This window comes from Schistocerca gregaria, chromosome X (assembly GCF_023897955.1).
Source record: "Schistocerca gregaria isolate iqSchGreg1 chromosome X, iqSchGreg1.2, whole genome shotgun sequence".
Lineage (NCBI taxonomy): Eukaryota > Metazoa > Arthropoda > Insecta > Orthoptera > Acrididae > Schistocerca > Schistocerca gregaria.
Genome location: NC_064931.1, coordinates 29,073,485 through 29,099,131, shown reverse-complemented (window position 1 = coordinate 29,099,131; position 25,647 = coordinate 29,073,485). Strand labels below are relative to the sequence as shown.

General features: G+C 43.1%; 1 protein-coding gene across 5 annotated transcripts in view; it reads left to right on the top strand.

The window, feature by feature from the left end:
- The window catches only part of LOC126299110 (uncharacterized), a 285,821-nt gene that overhangs the window by 48,728 nt on the left and 211,446 nt on the right, over positions 1-25,647 (top strand). The window contains exons 1-3 of one of the 5 annotated variants that reach the window (XM_049990809.1): positions 9,415-9,451; positions 9,728-9,873; positions 10,151-10,296. The exons of 2 other annotated variants lie outside the window; for them this stretch is intronic. The gene's annotated coding sequence lies outside the window, so the exon portion shown is untranslated. Of the gene's footprint in view, positions 1-9,230; positions 9,305-9,414; positions 9,452-9,727; positions 9,874-10,150; positions 10,297-25,647 lie in introns of those variants that run through there. 2 more of the 5 variants (XM_049990807.1, XM_049990804.1) reach the window with 2 other exon arrangements.

Sequence of the window (25,647 nt, the reverse complement as noted above, 5' to 3'; positions counted from 1 at the left end):
ATCAATAGCACAACTGATTCTGAAGTAACAGGTATCAAACCATGCCGAAATACCCTCACTGGTATATGGTGTAGCCTCCACGGACGGCAGTGAAGGTACTGACTCCGGCATCCAGTCGATCGTACAGATGACGAATACTATCCGGGGATCTACACTCCTGGAAATGGAAAAAAGAACACATTGACACCGGTGTGTCAGACCCACCATACTTGCTCCGGACACTGCGAGAGGGCTGTACAAGCAATGATCACACGCACGGCACAGCGGACACACCAGGAACCGCGGTGTTGGCCGTCGAATGGCGCTAGCTGCGCAGCATTTGTGCACCGCCGCCGTCAGTGTCAGCCAGTTTGCCGTGGCATACGGAGCTCCATCGCAGTCTTCAACACTGGTAGCATGCCGCGACAGCGTGGACATGAACCGTATGTGCAGTTGACGGACTTTGAGCGAGGGCGTATAGTGGGCATGCGGGAGGCCGGGTGGACGTACCGCCGAATTGCTCAACACGTGGGGCGTGAGGTCTCCACAGTACATCGATGTTGTCGCCAGTGGTCGGCGGAAGGTGCACGTGCCCGTCGACCTGGGACCGGACCTCAGCGACGCACGGATGCACGACAAGACCGTAGGATCCTACGCAGTGCCGTAGGGGACCGCACCGCCACCTCCCAGCAAATTAGGGACACTGTTGCTCCTGGGGTATCGGCGAGAACCATTCGCAACCGTCTCCATGAAGCTGGGCTACGGTCCCGCACACCGTTAGGCCGTCTTCCGCTCACGCCCAAACATCGTGCAGCCCGCCTCCAGTGGTGTCGCGACAGGCGTGAATGGAGGGACGAATGGAGACGTGTCGTCTTCAGCGATGAGAGTCGCTTCTGCCTTGGTGCCAATGATGGTCGTATGCGTGTTTGGCGCCGTGCAGGTGAGCGCCACAATCAGGACTGCATACGACCGAGGCACACAGGGCCAACACCCGGCATCATGGTGTGGGGAGTGATCTCCTACACTGGCCGTACACCTCTGGTGATCGTCGAGGGGACACTGAATAGTGCACGGTACATCCAAACCGTCATGGAACCCATCGTTCTACCATTCCTAGACCGGCAAGGGAACTTGCTGTTCCAACAGGACAATGCACGTCCGCATGTATCCCGTGCCACCCAACGTGCTCTAGAAGGTGTAAGTCAACTACCCTGGCCAGCAAGATCTCCGGATCTGACCCCCACTGAGCATGTTTGGGACTGGATGAAGCGTCGTCTCACGCGGTCTGCACGTCCAGCACGAACGCTGGTCCAACTGAGGCGCCAGGTGGAAATGGCATGGCAAGCCGTTCCACAGGACTACATCCAGCATCTCTACGTTCGTCTCCATGGGAGAATAGCAGCCTGCATTGCTGCGAAAGGTGGATATACACTGTACTAGTGCCGACATTGTGCATGCTCTGTTGCCTGTGTCTATGTGCCTGTGGTTCTGTCAGTGTGATCATGTGATGTATCTGAACCCAGGAATGTGTCAATAAAGTTTCCCCTTCCTGGGACAATGAATTCACGGTGTTCTTATTTCAGTTTCCAGGAGTGTATAATGCCACGCCTGCTAGACCTGTTGATGTAGTTCTGTAAGAGTTGTTGGCTGACGAGTAACACGAGTCTCTTCTCATCCCACCATGCCCCACACGTGCTCGATTGGAGGCAAGTCCAGATTTGGTACAGGCCAGGGAAGCTGCTGCACATCTTGCAAAGCGCGTTGAGTTTCACGGGCAGTGTATGGACGAGCATTATCCTGTTGGAACAACATATCACTTCCCTGTTGCAAGAACGGCAAATGAACGGGACCAACAACATTTTGCATATTCCTAGCAGTCGCCTCCAGTACCACCACAGGTGAACAAGAGATGTAGCTTATCGCACCCCACACATTAAAGTCTGGGGTGGGGTCAGTGTGTCTTGGACGAATGCACTCTACGAGTCAGCGCTCACTAGGTCTACATCGTACGTGCAAACGACCATTAGTTGAGTGCAGGGAGAAGCTGCCTTTGTTACTGAGAAACACGGCACGCCATTCCATCTACCAAGAGATACTCTAACGGCACCGGTCGTGCCATGCACATCGATGCTGTGGTGTGAGTGGAAGACGGGCTGGAGAGGTCCGTGCCCGTAGTTCTATTGCTAATAACCGGTTCGCAACAGTTCTTGTTCACACGTGTGGGCTCACAAGTCCTGTTATTTCTGCTACGATAGCTGTACGATCTGCCACTGTTGCGCTTACAATAAGACGATCCTAGCGGGCGTCTGTGGAGCGTGGACGTCCAGATGCTCGTCTACGGGTGTGAGAGTGTTCACGTGACCACTGGTATCAGTATCGTTGCACCCCTGATGCTGCACGTCCAACTTGTGTGGTAGTTCACCGAAAGGACCATAACGGTTCTCGAAAGGCCACTATTGGACCCCTTCCAAACTTGCTCACTACGAAATCTGTTGGCAGATGACGTTGAACAGTGCGTTTACTATCCCCCAGGTATACTAATTGTTTTCCGGCAGTGTATACATTTTCATCATCGGTCTGCTGCCGTGGCGCAACGCAATTTTCGAGCAGCCATTCATTTAGATGACCATGTAGACGGACATGACCGTCGTCCTTGTGCAAAAAGAAACGTGATACAACCGACTTGATACGTTTACACTGATCCACAGTCCATTCGCGTGGCCAGTGCAGTAGTATTTTACGATGTCGTTGGATTAACATGGGAACATGTAAGGGTCGTCTGCTGCGGAGTCCCATCTAAAAACGTGTGCCGGTCAGAGTGCTCCGAAACATTTGTGCCTGTGTAATCTGTCGTCGAAATTATCTCAGATCACCACCTATTCTACTCTACTGAGCGGGCAAAACTTCTTCCACATTCTGCGACGAGACATGAAAGCCCAACACCTTCTCACCTATTCGTGCTTTCACCGTCCTTCAGTCGCTTTCGCTATATGGTAAAGAGAGTAATAGGCAAAGAGCCGACCAGCTTCACCGTTTCTGTGATGCTAGTTCCCAGGCGCGGGACAGGTTGCGCTTTATTAAAGTCTTTTTTATCAATTGATTTCCCCATTGCGGCTACTTTTGTCTCTACAGTGGTTCCTCGTTCGTCTAATACAAGCACTGCTGTGCAAAAATTACGAACGAGGTAGGTAAAGTACCGTAACCTTCTGTTTGGTGGAAATGATTGAAAGTACGGTAGCATTTTGCACATCGGCGGCACCATTTGCTATGGTAGGAACTGAAGCAACGAGGAGTGGCGGTCGTGTGCTGTGTCTGAGTGCTGAATCTGGACGTGCCCTCAAATAGCGAGAGGTGGGAGCACGTAACGCATCCAGGAAAACTGTCCAACATGATCATTTTTGTGGTCTATGCTTTGTGGTGTGCGGAGGCACAAAGTTACTTGGGCCACTCATCTCCAGATCTCTCAGCGCGGTACACATACTGGTCAACATTAATGTGACACGGTACTCCTTCCCCGTGTACTGCTACGGTCGCAGGTTCGAATCCTGCCTCGGACATGGATGTGTATGATGTTTTTAAGTTAGTTAGCTTTAAGTAGTTCTAAGTTGTAGGGGACTCATGACCTCAGATGTTTAGTCCCAAAGTACTCAGAGCCATTTGAACCATTTGAACACAATTATCATTAGTTTGTAATAAGCATAGGAAAACTTCAGTAAACAACTCTCCAGACACTGTGATGGAATATTGCTCCGTCTAAGAATGCGTTATTTTATAGAAAGGTGTTCAAAAGAAAGTATCGAATACCTTGAGAGGTGGTAATACCCATAGAAACAATAAAAATATATCCAATAACCATGGGTCCAGAAGTGTATACTGTGGTGTCACCGCCAGACACCACACTTGCTAGGTGGTAGCCTTTAAATCGGCTGCGGTCCGTTAGTATACGTCGGACACGTGTGTCGCCACTATCAGTGATTGAAAACCGAGCGCCGCCACACGGCAGGTCTAGAGAGACTTCCTAGCACTCGCCCAGTTGGACAGCCGACTTTACTAGCGATGGTTCACTGAATTCTACGCTCTCATTTTCCGAGACGATAGTTAGCATAGCCTTCAGCTACGTTAATTGCTACGACCTAGCAAGGCGCCAGTATCCGTACTATTGATATTGTGAATCATGCACGATAAAGAGCGACGTTCGTCATTAATGGATTAAAGTTAAGTATTCCACCAGCTACGTCCGTTGTTTCTAAATTCTAATTTCCTTGTCCTGTTCCAGACCTCACGCCAGCCTGTGTGAGCTAAAACGCGTGCCTTTCGGGCTCCTCTAGTAACACGGTGTTGGCTCTCCTGCCAACCACAACATATACTTTCTGCTGTAAACACGTGTTTGCAGGTGGTGTTCGACGTGGCGTCCATTGATGACACTGCACCCCTCTGCCCCCCGGCGTAAATAATGACGCACCCTTTGAAGTACACCCGGTTTTTGTTGTACCTGCCGGCCCGCATTCAAGACGCGACCCTGTGGCGTCAGCAAGTCGCTTATGACGTGGCGTAGACCAATTCCTTCAAGTGTCCCCGTAACGAGAAGTCTAGACGATCGAGGTGTGGAGAACGAACAGGCCAAGGTGTGTTACCCCTGACCAATCCAGCGGTCGTGAAATGTCTGTGTCAGACGTTCGCGCACATTGTGACGAAACCGGGCTGGTGCGCATTTGTATTGACGGTCGTTGTGGCCGAGCGGTTCTAGGCGCTTCAGTCCGGAACCGCGCTGTTGCTAAGGTCGCAGGTTCGAATCCTGCTTCGGGCATGGATGTGTGAAATGTCCTTAGGTAAGTTACCTTGAAGTAGTTCTAAGTCTAGGGGACTGATGACCTCAGATGTTAAGTCCCATAGTTCTCAGAGCCATTTGAGCCACATTTGTATTCGTTGTTGAAGTGGCACAGCCTCTATCAAGGTAGGCAATATATTAATCAGGAAGTCCAGATAATACGCCCCACTTATCTTCTGTGGTAGCACGTATGAATCTATTAATCTATCGCCAAGTACGCCTGCCCATACGTTGATGGAGAATTGGTGTTAATGCCCTCTTCCCTGAACTGCTTGGTCAAGCGGTTCTAGGCGCGTCAGTCTGGAACCACGCTTTTGCTATGGTCGCAGGTTCGAATCCTGCCTCGAGCATGTATGTGTGTAACGTCCTTAGGTTAGTTAGGTTTCAGTAGTTCTAAGTTCTAGGGGACTGATGACCTCAGATGTTAAGTCCCATAGTGATCAGAGCCATCTGAACCTGATCTGCTTGGGGACTTACACCCGCCCATACATGCTGGTTATGGAAATTCACAACACTTCTCTTATGAACCCTTCCTCGCCGGTAAATAAAATCTCGGATCTTAACAGTGGATTCCGGCACACTTCTGCAGGAGCCGTCTGTAATGATGATCCTGTGGCCTCAGGACCTGAAAGCCCTGTGGCTGTGGTCGTGAAGTCCACTCCCAGATTAGAGAGCGAGACACGCCTTCTACTGCTGCTAATTGTCGCACACTAGTCCCACGGGTTCCTTCCACCGAGCGCAGCACAAGCACCTCCATGTCAGGTGTGCGGAATGTTCGGGGCCGTCCACTGCCTGTCTTCCGAGGTGCAAGGGTACCTGTGTCCCTCAGAAGCTGGAAAAGTCCGCCGAACAGATTATAGAGAGTACGGGCTCGACGGATACGTACGTTTTCTAAACGGTAGCAGGACATCATATCTGCCATTTCACTTGTCGAGTAGCAAGCTTCCATTGCTAACAAGTGGTGTACGTACAAACAGCACATTGACAGTAAACGCATAAGTGAATAAGCGTTTGGAAGAAGGTAAAACACCATGATACGTCCCCATGGTTGACAGTACTATACAATAAGGCACACAAACACGACGAAAATTAACGTAGCCTACAACACGACTCGAACCACACAACTGACTAGTAGGAAGTAAGATACTGTAAGACATCATAACACCCTGCCCACAAATTTGACAGAGCGCCAATGCAACGACTGTGCTAATTACGCGCAACCAGGCGTCGAGCAACCCTTCCTATAAACACATGTTTCTCTCGTAAAGGATGCGTTTCCGGACGAATGTTTACTGGATTTATTTTTCTTGTTTTGATGAGTTCTACCACCCCCCAAAGTATTCGGCAGCTCTTTTTGAACACGCTGTATACTACCAACTGCAACGAGGGTTCGTTTCTCTCCCGAATGCGATAGCGTGTGGCGAATGCTTACCTGCGCAGCAGCGTTACTCGGAATTGTTTTCATGCAACAAGGCTTAAAATTTTAATTTCTCACTAATTGAGGTTGTTTGAGAAATTTATTTGTCTAACATGTTATTATTCTTTATCGATTTATTTCCCTTATGAACCCTCTTTATGTCAATTTCGATACGAAAAAGAATAGAAAGATAAAAAGCTGAAAAAGTTGCAGAATGCATCTGGGAATCGAACCTATGCTTTCTGTTTCCCAATTCAGATGCCTTGGTAGCTATGCCAGATGGGCATTCTTTGAGCAGGGTTTACCTTGAGGGTAGATAAGCGGTAGTCGATAAAGTTTCTTTTCTAGATTTCTAGGAAAATATGCTTTTGCGAACGCTATATGTGATGATAAAAAATGACGTATTTTCAATTACTTATCGATCCCGTTAAGATCGAGTCGATTGTGCGACATGAACTTTAGGGGTGTTTTCTCAAAAACAGGAGATCATCGTGCAAGATATCTTTGAGTTTCAATTGTAGGTTGTACACAAGCGACCTGCCAAATACTAACCGAATTGGTTGGAAGCATCTGAGGCCCACCATTTGTGAGCACTGCGCTATACAAACAGACAGAAAGCGTCAGTAAACCGCTGAAAGAATTAAAACCAAATATCCCTCCAGAAATCAAGTACGTCTGCTCAAAATATGTTTTCCAATATATATATATATATATGTATATATATAAACCGGGTCCTGTGATGACTGGTTGTTGTGTGATGTCCTTAGGTTAGTTAGGTTTAAGTAGTTCTAAGTTCTAGGGGACTGATGACCTCAGATGTTAAGTCCCATAGTGCTCAGAGCCATTTGAACCATTTTTTATGAACCGGGTGATCAAAAAGTCAGTATAAAATTGATAACTGAAAAGATCACGGAATATTGTAGATAGGGAGGTACAAATTGACACACATGCTTGGAATGACATGGGGTTTTATTAGAACCAAAAAAATACAAAAGTTCAAAAAATGTCCGATAGATGGCGCTTCATCTGATCAGAATAGCAATAATTAGCATAACAAAGTAAGACAAAGCAAAGATGATGTTCTTTACAGGAAATGCTCAATATGTCCACCATCATTCCTCAACAATAGCTGTAGTCGAGGAATAATGTTGTGAACAGCGCTGTAAAGCATGTCCGGAGTTATGGTGAGGCAGTAGCGTCGAATGTTGTCTTTCAGCATTCCTAGAGATGTCGGTCGAACACGATACACTTGCGACTTCAGGTAACCCCAAAGCCAATAATCGCACTGACTGAGGTCTGGGGACTTGGGAGGCCATGCATGACGATTGTCATGCGCAGTCACTGACGTTTAGCTGTCCACCGCCATCTGTAGGACATTTTGTGAACTTTGTCTTTTTTTCTTTGGTCCAATAAAACCCATGTTATTCCAAGAATGTCTATCAAGTTTTACCTGTCTGTCTACATTATTTCGTGGTTTATATATATATAGAGTTTCACACCACAGACTGAGAACGCTCACGGATAGACGATGAGTTAGGATTGTGTAGTAATATACTTGAGGTGCACTTTTGCACTATATATCATGATGAAAATAACTGACAGTATACGTATTAGGTTATTAATCCGACCTATCGGTGTTTTACTTTAAAGTAAAGGCAAAGAAAAGTATTCCGATTATCTTTATATTATCAGATACTCCGAAAAAATATCATGTGAAAGAAAAGCGACGACCAAGTATAGAACACGGACCAGCAGCTTGACAACGTAATGGCTCGACCGTTCGACCGCCGACAGGATGATGGGTACCCAAGCTGCAGAATGGAAACACGAAAACTTTAATAACTCTAACATTATTAACTTTGGACTCAATAATATATTAATGAAAAGTGTTTGTGTTTAGATGATCTTTCGATGTATAGCATTAAAAATACTGTTTTCCATCATCAACTTTGATCTCGATTTTTTTTAAACTTTGGAGTGTCTATCAAAAATCCGAAACATGGTCCTCTTTACTTTTAATTTAGAACGTTTTTGCAAAACCTGATCAAAATTGATGAACCACATGTCAGGCCCTCCTGTTTTTATGTGCGATGTAATGTGCTCACAACTACACAGAACACTGTTGTGACGACTGGAACTTGCAACGTACTGAGGTCATTACTCGGGTGGTCGAGTAGAACAGCGCAACCTGCAGGCTCGGCTAGCATCTGCATTTATTTTCAAGTATCCATTTACCATGTGGCTTGCACTTAGGACTGGCGCACAACTGGATATCATCAGCATATAAGTGGCAGTTACAGTACTGTAGCACAGATGAAGTGCCATCGATATACAGCGAGGAGCGAGGGAAACAGTGGTTGATTTGGATCGGCGACAGGTATTGATCACCTGGCGATTCTCATGTTTGCCGTAAGGTAGCGGACGCTGTGTGGAGTAAAGTGAAGACATCAGTCCGCCATTTGGCAGAACCTGATCGATGTAGCTGATGTGTTTATGTCATAAATAAATGTTAATTGTTTCGAAGTTGGTGAACGGTCTAATTTTCAGCATCGATTTGTGCTGTTGAAGTTAGGAAGTAAAATTACCATGTTAGTATTAATATTTAATTAATCTGATGTGTATTGTATTATAATAATGAAATCTCGTTCACTCGAAACCATCTCTGTTCCCGCCACGTATTAATGTGCAATGCCAGTCGGGGTGTGTGAGCCATACAAGTATTTATTTTAAGGTGGGTGGAGGGGGGTGGGAGTAGGTCACGATGACAAGGCTGAAGAACAAGCCAGCCTGTGAGGGGCGATGGGAGTAGTCGGAAACTACAGTGAAGCAAGGGGTTTCTAGTTATCTGGGAGGCGTAATGGCCGAAACGGCTGCCGTCGATCGTTTTAATATTCCTAGGCCTACACTGTAAAAGAGATTCAAATCATGGACCAGGAAGTCGGTCCATTCCACAGCTGCAACCCTGCAACATGCGCCGCAGGGGTGGCAGAACTGGTTGCGTTGCTTATCGATTCACCTGCCGGAAGAAACATGGCAGGTAAGTGTAGTTGAGCACTATCGTATGTCATCTCCAGCAGAAGGTAACAGTCGTCATCAATGATAATAATAACACATTTCGAAGTAATTATTAACTAACGGCAATGGAAAGTAAAAAAAAATAATTTTTTATCAAACTGGAAATGCTCAGTAGCCATTTATGTGAGGTTGTATCTGTCGACGCCTTCGAGGTACGTTCTGGCTTTTGCAAATCTTATTTATGTGGTGTTGGATTTCTGGTTTGTTCTTTAGACAAAACCGAAAAATGTACCGCAGTTCATATACTGTGTCTCTTAGTAATAATAACAACTTTGAAATACGATCTGCAGTAGCTGCTAGGCTGAACGTCATATGTGAAAACAACAACTAATAATTATTATGCATTTTATTTGTTGGAAACTGAATTCTTAGCTCCAGTACACTGTCTAAGTACTTGTTATTGTTTGGCGCTACGTGTCGTCTCATAGAGTCTGCACTTCTCAATGACTGGAATCTAGCGCAAAAAGAATGGCTTCTAGAAGGGAGACCATCTCCGTGTAACAGTGAGTCGTTACTTCCTTCTGCCAAAAAGGAAGCTGCACGACATTAACTGCAACGTTAAGTACAGGAGGCAGTGGGTTTCTAATCTAAAACTATTCTCTATAATACTTTTCTCCATTAAGTAATTAAAGAAAAAATGTCGTCATTACAATATCTTTAATCACTAATTTAAATATTTTGTTGTAATTTCTAATTATCAATCATTAGGAAGCATATTGTAAAGAATAATTAAGCATAATTCTTGCAGTTACTTAATAATTATACTATCGCATTTCACAATGGATTCTAAACCGTCAGTCGTCATATAGGACTTCAAAGTGGCACTAATTCAAGTTATTTTTATTTTACAGAGATACAAAGTTAAAGGTTCTGCTGTGAAAGGAATTTGTCAAACTAATATCTTGTACCTGAAAGATTCTTAAATACATATTTCAATTGGCATAAATTATAGTCCAAAATAAGTACATAATGTAATCAAGGAGCCTTTTGCTACAGGGTGAGTAGTATGTTTGTTGCGTGTTGTATGTCACATTATAAACTACTGACATCTAGTGATGAGTGCCAAACAGTACGCCTTTCGAAATGTGATACTGGTAAATAAACGAGTTTTACATTCTTCACCTCAGAAACAATTACTTAACACTGACGTCTGTTGTGCTTACACCTCTATTTTCATCTGTAAGTACGTTTTTATACTGCGAAATGTGAAGCTTAATGGGGTAAGGTATTGAAGTTCAGTTTTCGTAAAGAAATCGTTGGTGAATTGAAAATAATATAGCTATTATGCTGCAGAAGGCTTTCATAAGAGCGTGATTTATACTCCTCCAACCACTTTCTTCTCTGTTTCCATTTAACTACTTTACGGTGACCTGCCTAAGCCTCTTCCCTTTACATTGCGCTGCCACATTAGGAAGAACATACATTTGGAATTTGTGGTCCCATATTCCCATATTACTAATTAACCTTTATTTGAGAGAAAATAAGTTAAGCGAGAATCTTTAGATTATTATTTGCACACTAACTAAAACAAATGTGTAAATCTCAATTACTTTGAAGTGTTGTGTACCATTATTTTGAAACTGCTAACTACCATTCGTCATAGTCACCCTCTATACATCGAAACGCCCATTAAAAGTAGGTGAAGTGATAGAAAATACAATATTTATTACGCTACGTAAAATAAATAAGAAATCTCCAAATAATGGAAGTAGATTGTCATTTGTATGTCAAAGCCCTTTCCGAGATTATCGTTTAATTACTTGTATGTGGTTTTTAAGAACGAGTCTCAGAACCGACTAATAAGCAGTTATGTGGTTTTTAAGAACGAGTCTCAGAACCGACTAATAAGCAGTTATTTATTCGCGTACTTACTTTTAAGACTTTTTTGGTAGTGTCTACTATATTCACTTTCACAAACCTAGTATCATTTTTGTCTTACATGAGTCACATTCCATGGATCACGTAAAGGAGGAGGAGGTTTGGGGGGGGGGGGGGGGGACCTTTCGGACGTGAAGAGTAGTCAAAGATGTTTATTTTATTTTACTGCAATTCAGTTAAATGAATTAACACGACGAAATATTATTACATTACAGTGCTAATGTTTCTTATAAAATGATCTAAATCATTAAGAGTAAGAGTTTGTGTCAAGATGTTCATCAATGGAGTAGAAGGAATCGCCCAACAGTCAGTACGTTAATTAAGTTCTAAACTCCAGTATAACACGCAAAACACATTTAATATGCTCTGGGGGAGATTGCTGCATATATATGCCTCCGTTTATCTGATTCATCTCTGTAGCAATATTAACCCACTGAAGCCTTAGCAGAGATTTCTTCGGCCCTGAAGTTATATTAATGCTTTCCAAAAGTTTTTGAGGAAAGTGAATTTTTACCATTAAAACATCAACGAATACATTTAAGCTGTTTTTTGATAAGATATCTGCTGGATGTGTTAGCCCTAGTACCAGACATAATTCTCATAATGCGCTTCCGTATTCTAAATGTATTATCCCTCTAAGTTGCATTTCTTTATAAAAATGATTCCTTAAACCTGTTGGCAAATGGAAATATCTCAAATAAACTACTTTTTTCACTTTTAAATCAACTACATCAGTAACCACGGGTACTGCAGCGTAGGTGAACGAATGTTCTTCATGAATTCTAGAATATCGCCAGCATAAGACAAAATTCTTCGCCAACACAAGACGAAATTCTTTCCTATTGTATACGTGGCGTAGACGTTCACTAGAAACAATAAATGTGGCATGTAAGTAAATAACAGGTCAAGTTCAAAAAACTGAAAATTTGAGTTATTGGTAAAATTCCACTGCAAACACCAAGACCGATAATATGTATTCTGATACAAGCGCGAGAGCAATGGGAAACACTGTTTACAGCTGTCACAAGATGGTACCTGTTTCTATCACCAACATCAATGTTCAAATAATGAGACATGCACCAACTCTCTGTTCTGTGTTCGTGTCTTGACTCGCAATTGTGTGAATGGTTGACAACTGAAGTAGCTCCGTGATTTGTTTGCAACAATAGGGCGTTGCTGAGGTAATTATTATAGATCCATAATTCACAGTATTGCAAAATGGAAAGTAAAGCTTTAGCAAAACAGAGGAATAGACGTGAAGGTAGTGCTGAAAGTGAAAGGAAGAAACTAAGTAGTGAAGGAAAGAAATGTATGGAAGTGAATTTCATATCGATAAAAATAATTGTTCTGATAATGAGGTTACAGTTAACTACTTTCATGGCATCATTTACTGACCTGCAAAGACCTACGTACTTTAATTTTAAAAATGTGTTATATATACTGTTTCACATTTTTAGTCCTGCGTGTAAATTTAAATTTAAATGCAGACAGCTTTAATATGACCAGAAACTAATGTAGCTTTATGATTTCCATTCACTAAAAGAAATAGTGAAGCGAAATAACTGAGCGAAGTCTCACGTACATGTTCCTTAAGTGAAGAGGCGCTTCAGTCTGGAACCGCGCTACCGCTACGGTCGCAGGTTCGAATCCTGCTTCGGGCATGGATGTGTGTGGTGTCCTTAGGTTAGTTAGGTTGAAGTAGTTCTAAGTTGTAGGGGACTGGTGACCTCAGATGTTAAGTCCCATAGTGCTCAGAGCCATTTTTTTGTGAGTAAGAAACTGTAAGCAAGTATTCATTGTTTCTTGTTTTATTGTTACAAGGTGCAAGCGGTTTTCTGCATGAGTGTACTGTCATTAAGTTAAATATTTACAAGTACTTGAGGAGCAGACAGCACGAATCCCACTGTAAAACACTGCGTTATTTGTAATCCTATTGTGATATGGCAAAATTTTATATTGTGAATGTTTTAAGTTGGTGGAAGATTGTCTCCAGGTAGCATTATAGATGTACGGATGTTACAGGTGTCACTAGTTCTTCTAGCGTATCATTGTTACAACAGACGTAACGTTATCTGTCGATTTCTGTTTCAAAATTGTTCGCTATAGCCCACATAGATTTGTCGGTAATTTGACTTAATAACTTGAAAAACTACATAAAATAGCTATCAAAATATTTTTAAACAACTAATCAGAAAGTGACATGCTTGTATACATTACTACTAGTACTACTATTATTATTATTTATTATTATAATATTACTTTCTGTTCCTTACGACGGGACACTTCGTGCAATTGCCGAAGCTTACAGTTCTACATCTTATCGACTCTTTCGAAATGAAGTGATACTCCTTCATGGCCTCAAGAATGCAGACAATGCAGTTTGAGTTCATTGCTAAACGTAAACCATTTGGTTCTGATAGTAGTGATTTTAAACGTATGATGAATCTTTCTCCGTATTTTATTACAGCATGTCTGCGCATATGTAATCAGCGTTGGGAGCATTGGTGAATTTCACGTTAAAGCTCGACATATTTTCAACGTTGCTAGTTTTGCTGTTTCTGATCAGACATTACTGAATTTAAGATCATATAAGTTGTTACAATGTGTTGTATGCTGTCTTTGGCTGACGTCAATGGATACCCTGTTGTCCGGGGACCGAACAATTGGAAGAGCGATTTGGAGGTGTCGCTTTAAGGATCATGAAACTCTATTTGATTTCAGTGGGAATGCTTTGTAAGCGTAGGTCACGTAGACCTTATCCCCTCGTTACGAAAGACAGTTTAATATGTTTAAGGTCCATGTGTAACATGAGGCAGCTGCTAACATGTACTTGCCAATGGATCATCATACTGGTAAAAACCACTGCTTTACGAATGATTTTTGCGCATTCAAACATCTTGATGCAAAGCGCTCTTTGCGGGTGCCCAAAATTTAGGTGATGTTGCGGAAACCTTTATGAATCGCAGCTTGTCATTCCTATTACAGGTTTTCATACACTGTCGCATTGGCATGACATGCTGCTCTAATTGTAATTTGCATTTAGTCTTCTTTCTACGAGAGGTAACAAATGTTGCTTCATGGTGCATGTAGAACTGCGAAAAGCTGAACATTGCGCATTTCTGACTACTTAATAATGACCCACTGTGTTTCTGTAATCACTGATTTCTTCCTTCGTGGTTGCGACTTCGTCTTTGTAACCAAGCTGTTTCATCTATTTACCATTCACGACACTTTTAATTCTGGGTAGATTTTTAATTTGGAGATGCGCAAGGAGTTTCCTTGACAACAAATGATTACTGCACCCGACCACGAGGAGAGGATGCAGCGTTGTTTTTCAGTTCTTCGTATGGTAATGTCTCTGTGTGTGACTACGAATCCCGTTGTTATCATGACTTTATAAACGCCGCTGCGTTCCATTTGGTCATACGCATTGCAGATTTAAGGAATCCAACTGCCAAAGGAGTTTTTCAGATGCAACAACAGAGGATGCTGGGTTACAGCTACCGGGCATCAATAGGGTGTTATACGACATCAACTGCATTGCTAGCGTGTCAGAAGATAAAACGGTAGGTGCTTTGAAATCGATGGTAAATGAACGCAAGGAAAAACCATAAAAACAGCTAGGTGGAGAAAAAACGGTAACAAACAAACCTTTATTCTCTATAACTAAAATTTAGCAATGTCCTGGCATACAAAATCAAGTGTACCAGAGCCCTACACTGAGCTAAGATTTCACTGATTGGCCACTTACCACTAACTATCGGCAAGTTCTTAAAATAATGAAGAGAATATTTCTCATTCGGGCATTCATGTGATGATATTGGAACGTGAGTTTCCTTTAAGATTTGATTGAATATAATACTTATTTACGGTTTTAACATTGATAAAATTTCAGATAAAATTCATTAAGAATCCCATCAGGTCCGGCTGATTTGTTTCTCGTCGCTGACTTGACTATCCCATATATCTCGTCATCCTAGCAAGCCGCAAGAAGCTGACTATTTTGTTGAGAAGAGACTACAGACGTGATATGGGATATAGTGACCCTAACTCCGCTGTCCACTGGATATACATGTTCACAATCATGTAGTTTTATAAAACATAGTTGAACATAATTTTACAGGTGTTTTTGGAAAAATTGACACATGTTCGGTGGATTGTGGGTGACATTGATGATAGAAGGTGTCCATAAATTACCCCTACAACTTAAGATTTTAATACCTTTAAAACTATAGTGGATATTACCAAATGGTTTTCAGCATGTGATAAGATTATTCATAAAGTTTCGTTTCGTCATTCATACACATCAATGTGTGCACCCGCAGTGGCACGGATAATTTCTAGTCGGAATTCCATTTCTCCCCACGTACGATTTAAGATCTCCACGTTGACGTATTCAAATGAATTGCGAATGCGTGCCTTCAAGTCCTGTAGTCTGTAACCTTGGTTCGGCACACCAGATCGCTTACGAAAGTCAGAGGAAGAGATCTAGTGGTGTGAGTTCAGAGGATCGTGCCGGCCACACACGAAGTTTTCTCTTGTGGCGGCCATATTTTATCAGATTTTCATGTTCAATTTTGCGTCAAAAGTGCGTCGCCTGGAAGATAAAAAAAATCTTTGCGTTCTCACATGTAGAGAACCATGTGTTATTAAAGTGTTAATTTGTGAAGATAATTTATGGACACCTTGTGCATTTAATATTTTCCTGTACATTTAATATTTTCTTTGAACCAATCATATACGTTTTATACTGTCAACGGTATCGACCAGAATTGTCCATCATGTGAACGACTGAAGCAGCATCGGGATAGTCCCCTATGGCCGACAAATCATTACTTGCGGAATATCTTCATACTCCTTCAATTGTTCTAATGATGGCCAGGGGTAGCCGACTGTAGTTAAAAATCTTAATGTGAAAGAAGATATTATGTGTATTTGCTATGTATGACTGATGGACCTAAACATATTGATCACAGCCCACCGCGAGATCCTAGCGACGATACGCTCCACAAGTGGGGAAACCCACGGGCTTTGACAGTGGGCTGATTGTTACGCCTCAATGCTTGGGAAAAAGTATTTTAGAAACGCCAAACCTCTTTGCTTGATCGCTGGCTATTGTCGTTAGCATCCGTGGAAAGTGGTTGAAGGACTGTTGAAGGACTGTGTATCAAAGAATAAGTGAGAAGTTGCTGGAAGTCCTCGCCTCGTCACAGGACGTGGATGTCGGAGGCTCACCCGTTATGTTAAGTGGGACAGGCGGAGATCGCTGGCAGATCGGACGAAAGAGTACAATACCGGTGCAGGCACATATGTTTCGGAGCACACCCTACAGCACACATTTTTGAAAATGTATCTCCACAGCAGACGACCATTATGTGTCTCCTCGCTAAACCAACAACATCGTCAATTACGATTGCAGTGGACACGTGATCATCGAGACAGGACCGAGGAGCAGCTGAAACGTGTAGCCTCGTCTGATGAACCACGCTTCTGAATTACACCAGGTCGATAGTCCTGTCTGGTTACGCCACCGTCCTGGCGGACGGCAGCTCGAAATATGCACCTCACCACGGACGCAGTATTGTGCTCTGGCAGAGATTCACGAAGACGTCTGCGGGACCTTCGATAGTAATCTACGGAACAGTGACAGTTGTTGGCTACTTAAATATTGTCGCGGACCACCTGAATGCCGTCATGTTCGATATCTTCCCCAACCCCAATTTTATCTTCCAACAGGATAACTGTTCGTCTCACAAGGCCAGAACTGTGCTATAATAGTAGTGGTTGTAGTAGTAGTTGTTCCGTTCATCTGTGGCTCAAGGATACTGGACATGTGACGGTATTAAAATTTAAAAACAAGAAAAGTAACTTAATTCATATATACACTACTGACCATTAACATTGCTACACCACGAAGATAACGTGCTACAGACGCGAAATTCAACAGATAGGAAGAAGATGCTGTGATATGCAAGTTATTTACTTTTCAGAGCATTCACACAAGGTTGCCGCAGGTGGCGACACCTACAACGTGCTGACATGAGGAAAGTTTCTAACCGATTTCTCATACACAAACAGCAGTTGACCGGCGTTGCCTGATGAAATGTTGTTGTGATGCCTCGTGTAAAGAGGAGAAATGCGTACCATCACGTTTCCAACTTTGATAAAGGTCGGATTGTGGCCTATCGCGATAGCGGTTTATCGTATCGCGACATTGCTGCTCGCGTTGTTCGAGATCGAATGACAGTTAGCAAAATATGGAATCGGTGGGTTCAGGAGGCTAATACGGAATGCCGTACTGGATCCCAACGGCCTCGTATCACTAGCACTCGAGATGACAGGCATCTTATTCGTATGGCTGTCACGGATCGTGCAGCCACGTCTCGATCCCTGAGTCAACAGATGGAGACATCTGCACGAACAGTTCGGCGACGTTTGCAGCAGCATGGACTATCAGCTCGGATACCATGGCTGCGGTTACCCTTGACACTTCATCACAGATAGAAGCGCCTGCGATGGTGTACTCAACGACGAACCTGGGTGTACGAATGGCAAAACGTCATTTTTTCGGATGAATCCAGATTCTGTTTACAGCATCACCATGGTCGCATCCGTGTTTGGCGTCATCGCGGTGAACGCGCATTGGAAGCGTGTATTCTTCATCGCCATACTTTCGTACCACCCGGCGTGATGATATGGGGTGCCATTGGTTTCACGTCTTGTTCGCATTGACGGCACTTTGAACAGTGGTCGTTACATTTCAGATGTGTTACGACCCGTGGTTCTACCCTTCATTCGGTCCCTGCGAAACCCTACATTTCAGCAGGATAATGCACGACCGCATGTTGCAGGTCCTGTACGGGCCTTCCTGGATACAAAAAATGTTCGACTGGTGCACTGGCCAGCACATTCTCCAGATCTCTCACCAACTGAAAACATCTGGTCAATGGCAGCCGAGCAACTGGCTCGTCACAATACGCCAGTCACTAGTCTTGATGAACTATGGTATCGTGTTGTAGCTGCATGGGCAGCTGTACCTGTACACGCCATCCAAGCTCTGTCTGGCTCGATGACAAGGCGTATCATGGCCCTTATTACGGCCAGAGGTGGTTGTTCTAGGTACTGATTTGTCAGGATCTATGCACTCAAGTGTCGTGAAAATGTAATCACATTTCAGTTCTAGTGTAATATATTTGTCCAATGAATACCCGTTTATCATCTGCATTTGTTCTTGGTGTAGCAATTTTAATGGCCAGTAGATTTCCATAACACATGTAGACGGCCATGAGCTTATAGAGGGAACCACCCCAGAATTTGCCTGAAATAGTTCTTGGGAAACAACGGAAAACCTAAATGAAGATGACCGGATGGAGACTGAAATATCCACCCTCGAGAATACAAAGCCAATCTGTAAAAACAGTGCTACCTAATTCATTTTATCCCTAGGGTTAGTACTGTTTTAGGAATAAGTTACTCAGTAATGTAAAAGGCTAGTGCTATCCTATTCATTCATCACTCACTACCAGTCACAGCACACATTACACACACACATTACTTAATGATGTAACACCACTCACTATCATCTAACGTCAGGACCATAGGGACGATGCTTTGTTTTTATTTTGTCTACTGTAAATTCTCATTTGCGTTGGCGAAAAGCTGAGGGAGTACCGGTTTACAATGAGTGTGATGTTTCGGTTAGAAAGAGGATAAAGTGACACTATCATAGAATACCACGCTTTGCGAATAATCTTTTTAACTATTATTTACTGATGTTAATTTTTTTTCACAACCACTGCTGTGCGTTATCTAAGTAATCTCTCACTGTATAGAATGCATTAACTAAATCATGCCATCCTGATGTAGGTTTTCCGTGATTTCCCTAAATCGCTTCAGGTAAATGCAGGGATGGTTCCTGTGAAAGTGCACAGCCAATTTTCTTCCCCATCATTCCCTAATCCTATGGGGCCGACGACCTTGCTCTTTGGTTCCCTCCCCCGAATCAACCAACCAGCCATTGCTGCAGCTTCCCTTGAGCCAGCACCAGTAATTTCGTTGGGGAATTTATTGAACAATTTTACCCTTAGTAAAAAATGGTGCTTGGAGTTTATCCTATTTTGGTAAATGCAATTTCAGTCCAGGTTTTGATTCATGGTCATGGACAGAACTGTTTCAGCATTAACTATTAATGTTACTTCTTATGTGGATAACTGATCGGTACTCACGTCCTGTGGTTAAAATCCACAGTGTTTTGAAGAGCTCTTTACATTGAACTCGATTACTATTTTTGGTTTGATATGCAGGATTTGAACTCGCGTTTATGTCTTGGCCACGGAATACGCATGATATAAACCCGATGTGACAGGTTGTGGACGCTATGGGGCGCAACACCTTACTCACAAATCACTGTCCCGTAATTTGCGGGAAATGCGTGACCTGTGCCTAAACATCTAGTGCCACACACATCCAGGAAGGTGCCAAGCGCTTGTCGAATCCATGCACGCCGAATCGGTGCTATGCTGTGTTCCAGAGGTGTAGAAACACAGTATGAACAGGAAGTCATCCTGTTTTAGGAGTTCAATTTATCTTGTGCTGTCTGCCAGCAGTAAGGATTCAGTAACATGTTTCCTTGCCGTGCAGGTTTTGTACTATATGATGGGTCGGCACTCTTTACTGCCATCTACTTATGGATTCGTAAATTATTTTCTGGAAACGAACGTGTGGTTAATGTCATCGTTCTCTTGTTATTATGAAAACTACGGAGACTAATAATGTCTTCTTGTAAACAGTGATAGATTTTTTAGTCAGCACAATTTATAATTTTTTCGTGCAATGTTTTTGACTTCTCATCAGTCCAAATAACACAACTGTATAAGTATAATGATCTCCATTTAGGCCCTCCCTCACCTCTCAGAATTTGTTATAATTTTTTTCTGCAAGTATTCATTAACAATATGTGATCGAGTTGGCTTTAATGTTCGTATATCAAGTGACACGCTCGCTAAGTCTTTGAAGGCCAGATTCCTGGCTGCCCTCCGCACGACTTAGTGTTAAGTGGCCCATGCTAGACAGGGTGTCCGCCTGCATGGCTAAGCTAACACAGTACAGCCTTCTAGAAGAAAAAGTCACTTTCCTGGTTTCAATTATCCCGTACGTAAATGGAAGTGTGATCATAATTATAACATTGTTACAATATCATCCAATACTGATAATCCAAATTCGTGCATTATCGTTCAGGACCAGGAATCTGCCCACTACTGATGTTATTCACTACAAAGATATGCTAAAAATAGCGAGGACGACTGTAAAGAATGTGTCTGAAGCGCAGTCTTGCATCTGCATTATACGAATATATAGAAATAAAAACAGGAAACTCAAGTGAAACGTAACGGCATCACATGTCTGCTTAGTGTATGCTTCACGCCGCTTCGAGGAATTAACTACAGACTGTGTTCGGATTCCGCTGCACTAACCTGAATTGATGCGTAGCGCCTTTTGGTGATTTGAATGATAATATTTATAGTATCATTACCGGCTGATATATTCTTAATCAATAAACTTCATGCTTAATGTGGGGAGAGGTTTGTTAAATATAGCATTGAAGCATTCCAGTCATACTGATTAAAGGCCTAATTGATAGCAGTTCGCATTCTGAGACGTTTCGTGGGATGTTGAGTGGAGATTCGATTTAAACTCTACTGTGGGTACTTCCTGTTTACCTTCAGTCCCAGTTGTTATACGTAATATGAGTAAGAACTTTTAGTGAAAGAAGACTTGTGGTGGGTTATGCCATCGAAAACATTTCCAGTCCGTAAGATTACGTTGAATTTGAAGTGGAAGTTAATTTGTAACCTAACAAATATTGACAATCTCTTAATACGTTGCCGAAAAAGTAGTACACCCTTGTAGATGTTTCCAGTTCACTCAAGATTTATTGCTCCAACAGTGCATATGGATTACATGAAATGGTTACATTTGCAGATCAATAGCACAACCGGTTCTGAGAAACCAGGTACCGACCATGCTGAAACATACCAATTAGTACGTAGTTTAGCCTCCACAGCGGGCATTCCAGTTGCTTACTGGCACTCAGTCGAGCGCATGGAGGGTCAATACTGTCTTGGAATTGCCACGCCTGCTCGACCTGTTCGCGATGTTCCGTAACAGCTTTTGGTTGTTGAGCCACGCGAGTCACTTCTCGTCCCATTATATCACTATACGTGCTCGACGCGTCTGGAGACATGCTGGCCAGGGAAGCTACTGCATGCCTTGCAGAGCACGTTGAGTTTCACGGACAGCCTGTGGGAGAGCACTGCCATATTGGTACAACACATCACCTTCCTGTTGCAAGAACAGCAGAAGAACGGGCCTAAAAACACACTGCACGCACCGAGCACTGGTTAGCGTCCCCTCCAGAAACACCAAAGGTCAACGGGAGCTGTACCTTATCGCATAAGGCCTGGGGAGGGGCCAGTATGTCTTGGATGGATATACTCTTCCAGATAGCACTCACGAGGTCTACGTCGTACACGGCAACGACCGTCACTTGTATGTAGGGGAAATCTTAATTCATCGCTGAGAACGACGACGGGTCATTCCGTTTTCCAGGTGATCCTCTGACGACACCAGGCGAGCAGTACACGTCGATGCTACAGCACGAGTTGAAGACGGGCAAGAGGCGTGTGTTCCCGTAGTACCACTGATAATAGCTCGTTCGTAACAGTTCGTGTTTACACGTATGACCTCACAAGTTCTGTGCTGTACGATCTTCCACTACTGCCCATACAATATGACGATCCTGGCGGGCGTTTCTGCTGTATGGACGTCCAGAACCTCGTCTACAGATGTGACTATGGTCACGTGACTACTGACATCAGCATCGTTGCACCACTAACGTAGCACGTCCAAATTCTGTGGCAAGTCTACGAAAGGACCATCCTACCACTGAGAAGGCCACTATTTTACCTCATTCAAACTCGCTCAGTTGGCTCCAGGAAGTAGTCTCGCAGGACCACGAACACAGCAGCACTGGTCACACAGGCATGTATCTCGCGTTTGTCTCATCATCAGTTATCGAGGGGAATGGAAGTAGGAGACTCGGGTATCGTAAGGAACGGTTTTCAAACCACCGTCTGCCCATCTTCATTCAAATGCATCGTAGATTCCATGACACACTTCCGAAAGCCGGTTTCTTAAAACGTAATGAGATTGATGCCTCCGTCCGCCCTTCCCCCTCCCCGCCTCGCATTCTACAGTTGAGCTAGTGTTTCGTCTCTAATGATCTTGACCGACTAGACGGGTTTTTAATTCTCAACTTCTTTAACTCTTTACACCTTATTAGAGCTATTATTATTTTGTTCTATTTACTTGTTTAGTTACGCATTTATTCCATGTGAGAATATCTGGGCTTTCATGCCTTCTCTTACATCAAATCATACTTTCTCAATAAGTAAACGTGACAATATGAGTAGTTTATGAGCAGTAAATAATAATAATAATAATAATAATAATAATAATAATAATAATAATAATAGATACTGTTGTTGTTATTGTTGTTCTGGTCTTCAGTCCTGAGACTGGTTTGCTGCAGCTCTCCATGCCACTCTATCCTGTGCAAGCTTCTTCATCTGCCAGTACCTACTGCAATCTACATCCTACTGAATCTGCTTAGTGTATTCATCCCTTGGTCTCCCTCTACGATTTTTACCCTCCACGCTGCCCTCCAATACTAAATTGGTGAGCCCTTGATGCCTCAGAACATGTCCTACCAACCGATCCCTTCTACTGGTCAAGTTGTGCCACAAACTTCTCTTCTCCCCAATCCTATTCAATACTTCCTCATTAGTTATGTGATCTACCCATCTAATCTTCAGCATTTTTCTGTAGCACCACATTTCGAAAGCTTCTATTCTCTTCTTGTCTAAACTATTTATCGTCCACGTTTCACTTCCGTACATGGCTACACTACGTACAAATACTTCCAGAAATGACTTCCTGACACTTAAATCTATACTCGATGTTAACAAATTTCTCTTCTTCAGAAATGCTTTCCTTGCCATTGCCAGTCTACATTTTATATCCTCTCTACTTCGACCATCATCAGTTATTTTGCTGCCCAAATAGCAAAACTCCTTTACTACTTTAAATGTCTCATTTCCTAATTTAATTCCCTCAGCATCACTCGACTTAATTTGACTACATTCCATTATCCTCGTTTTGCTTTTGTTGATGTTCATCTTATATCCTCCTTTCAAGACACTATCCATTCCGTTCAACTGCTCTTCCAAGTCCTTTGCTGTCTCTGACAGAATTACAATGTCATCGGCGAGCCTCAAAGTTTTTATTTCTTCTCCATGGATTTTAATACCTACTCCGAATTTTTCTTTTGTTTCCTTCACTGCTTGTCCAATATACAGATTGAATAACATCGGGGAGAGACTACAATCCTGTCTCACTCCCTTCCCAACCACTGCTTCCCTTTCATACCCCACGACTCTTATAACTGCCATCTGCTTTCTGTACAAATTGTAAATAGACTTTCGATCCCTGTATTTTACCCCTGCCACCTTCAGAATTTGAAAGAGAGTATTCCAGTCAACATTGTAAAAAGCTTTCTCTAAGTCTGCAAATGCTAGAAACGTAGGGTTGCCCTTCCTTAATCTAGATTCTAAGATAAGTCGTAAGGTCAGTATTGCCTCACGTGTTCCAAAATTTCTACGCAATCCAAACTGATCTTCCCCGAGGTCGGCTTCAACTAGTTTTTCCATTCGTCTGTAAAGAATTCGCGTTAGTATGTTGCAGCTGTGACTTATTAAACTGATAGTTCGGTAATTTTCACATCTGTCAACACCTGCTTTCTTTGGATTGTAATTATTATATTCTTCTTGAAGTCTGAGGGTATTTCGCCTGTTTCATACATCTTGCTCACCAGATGGTAAAGTTTTGTCAGGACTGGCTCTCCCAAGGCCGTCAGAAGTTCCAATGGAATGTTGTCTACTCTCGGGGCCAGGTTTCGACTCAGGTCTTTCAGTGCTCTGTCAGACTCTTCACGCAGGATCGTATCTCCCATTTCATCTTCATCTACATCCTCTTCCATTTCCATAATATGGTCCTCAAGTACATCGCCCTTGTATAGACCCTCTATATACTCCTTCGACCTTTCTGCTTTCCCTTCTTTGCTTAGAACTGGGTTTCCATCAGAGCTCTTGATGTTCATACAAGTGGTTCTCTTGTCTCCAAGGGTCTCTTTAATTTTCCTGTAGGCAGTATCTATCTTACCCCTAGTGAGATAAGCCTCTACATCATTACATTAGTCCTCTAGCCATCCCTGCTTAGCCATTTTGCACTTCCTGTGGATCTCATTTTTGAGACGTCTGTATTCCTTTTTGCCTGCTTCATTTACTGCATTTTTATATTTTCTCCTTTCATCAATTAAATTCAATATTTCTTCTGTTACCCAAGGATTTCTACTAGCCCTCGTCTTTTTACCTACTTGATCCTCTGCTGCCTTCACTACTTCATCTCTCAAAGCTACCCATTCATCTTCTACTGTATTTCTTTCCCACATTCCTGTCAACTCTTCCCTTATGCTCTCCCTGAAACTCTGTACAACCTCTGGTTCTTTCAGTTTATCCAGGTCCCATCTCCTTAAATTCCCACCTTTTTGCAGTTTCTTCAGTTTTAATCTACAGGTCATAACCAATAGATTGTGGTCAGAGTCCACATCTGGGATAGTGACTCCATGTAAGAAAGTGGCTGGGATCGTCGTTGTTGGGGACATCAGTTCACAACAGACGTCCAAGTAAGTACCAACAGATATCTATTACACTTTTAAACTTCGACAGAGAGGGCGTCAGGCAGTCCCCACCTTGATAGTGTCATGGACTTCATCCATCGTCACGTCGTCCTATAGTTTTTGATCGACGTCCTTCAGTATGGTGTTTACGGTGAATGCTGCCACCTTCTCACTTAAGATTGGCTGATGCGGGACAGCAGCATACAGCCGAGTGAAAAAGGAGTGGAAAGCATGTCCGATGGTGCATTGCATAGTATATTGTCGTCCTTCGTCATTGATGGGGACGTGCATGAGAGCTCGACGACGACGCTGACATTCTGTGCGAAGGTGGTACATCAATGGCGTTTCATGAGGCATATGGTCATGGATGCATGACCATACAAGGGTCCCTTCCAAGGGTCGGCATATGAGTGAAGTGATCTGTACTTTAGCATGATACACTATCACCTGACAGATGGGAGAGAATGCCATCAAAGTACAGCCACATTGGGTCATGTAATAAAATTCCATGGTTCTCACATGCCACGCCTTGACATCTGTGCTACATCCCATCAATGCCCTGCATAGAGCCAGTTTCACACAGGATAGCCGCCAGGATAGTGTGGATGTGTAGGTAGGGCGACGTCGAAGATAGAGGGGTCTATATATCCTCAACGATACATTGCCCATCAGGGG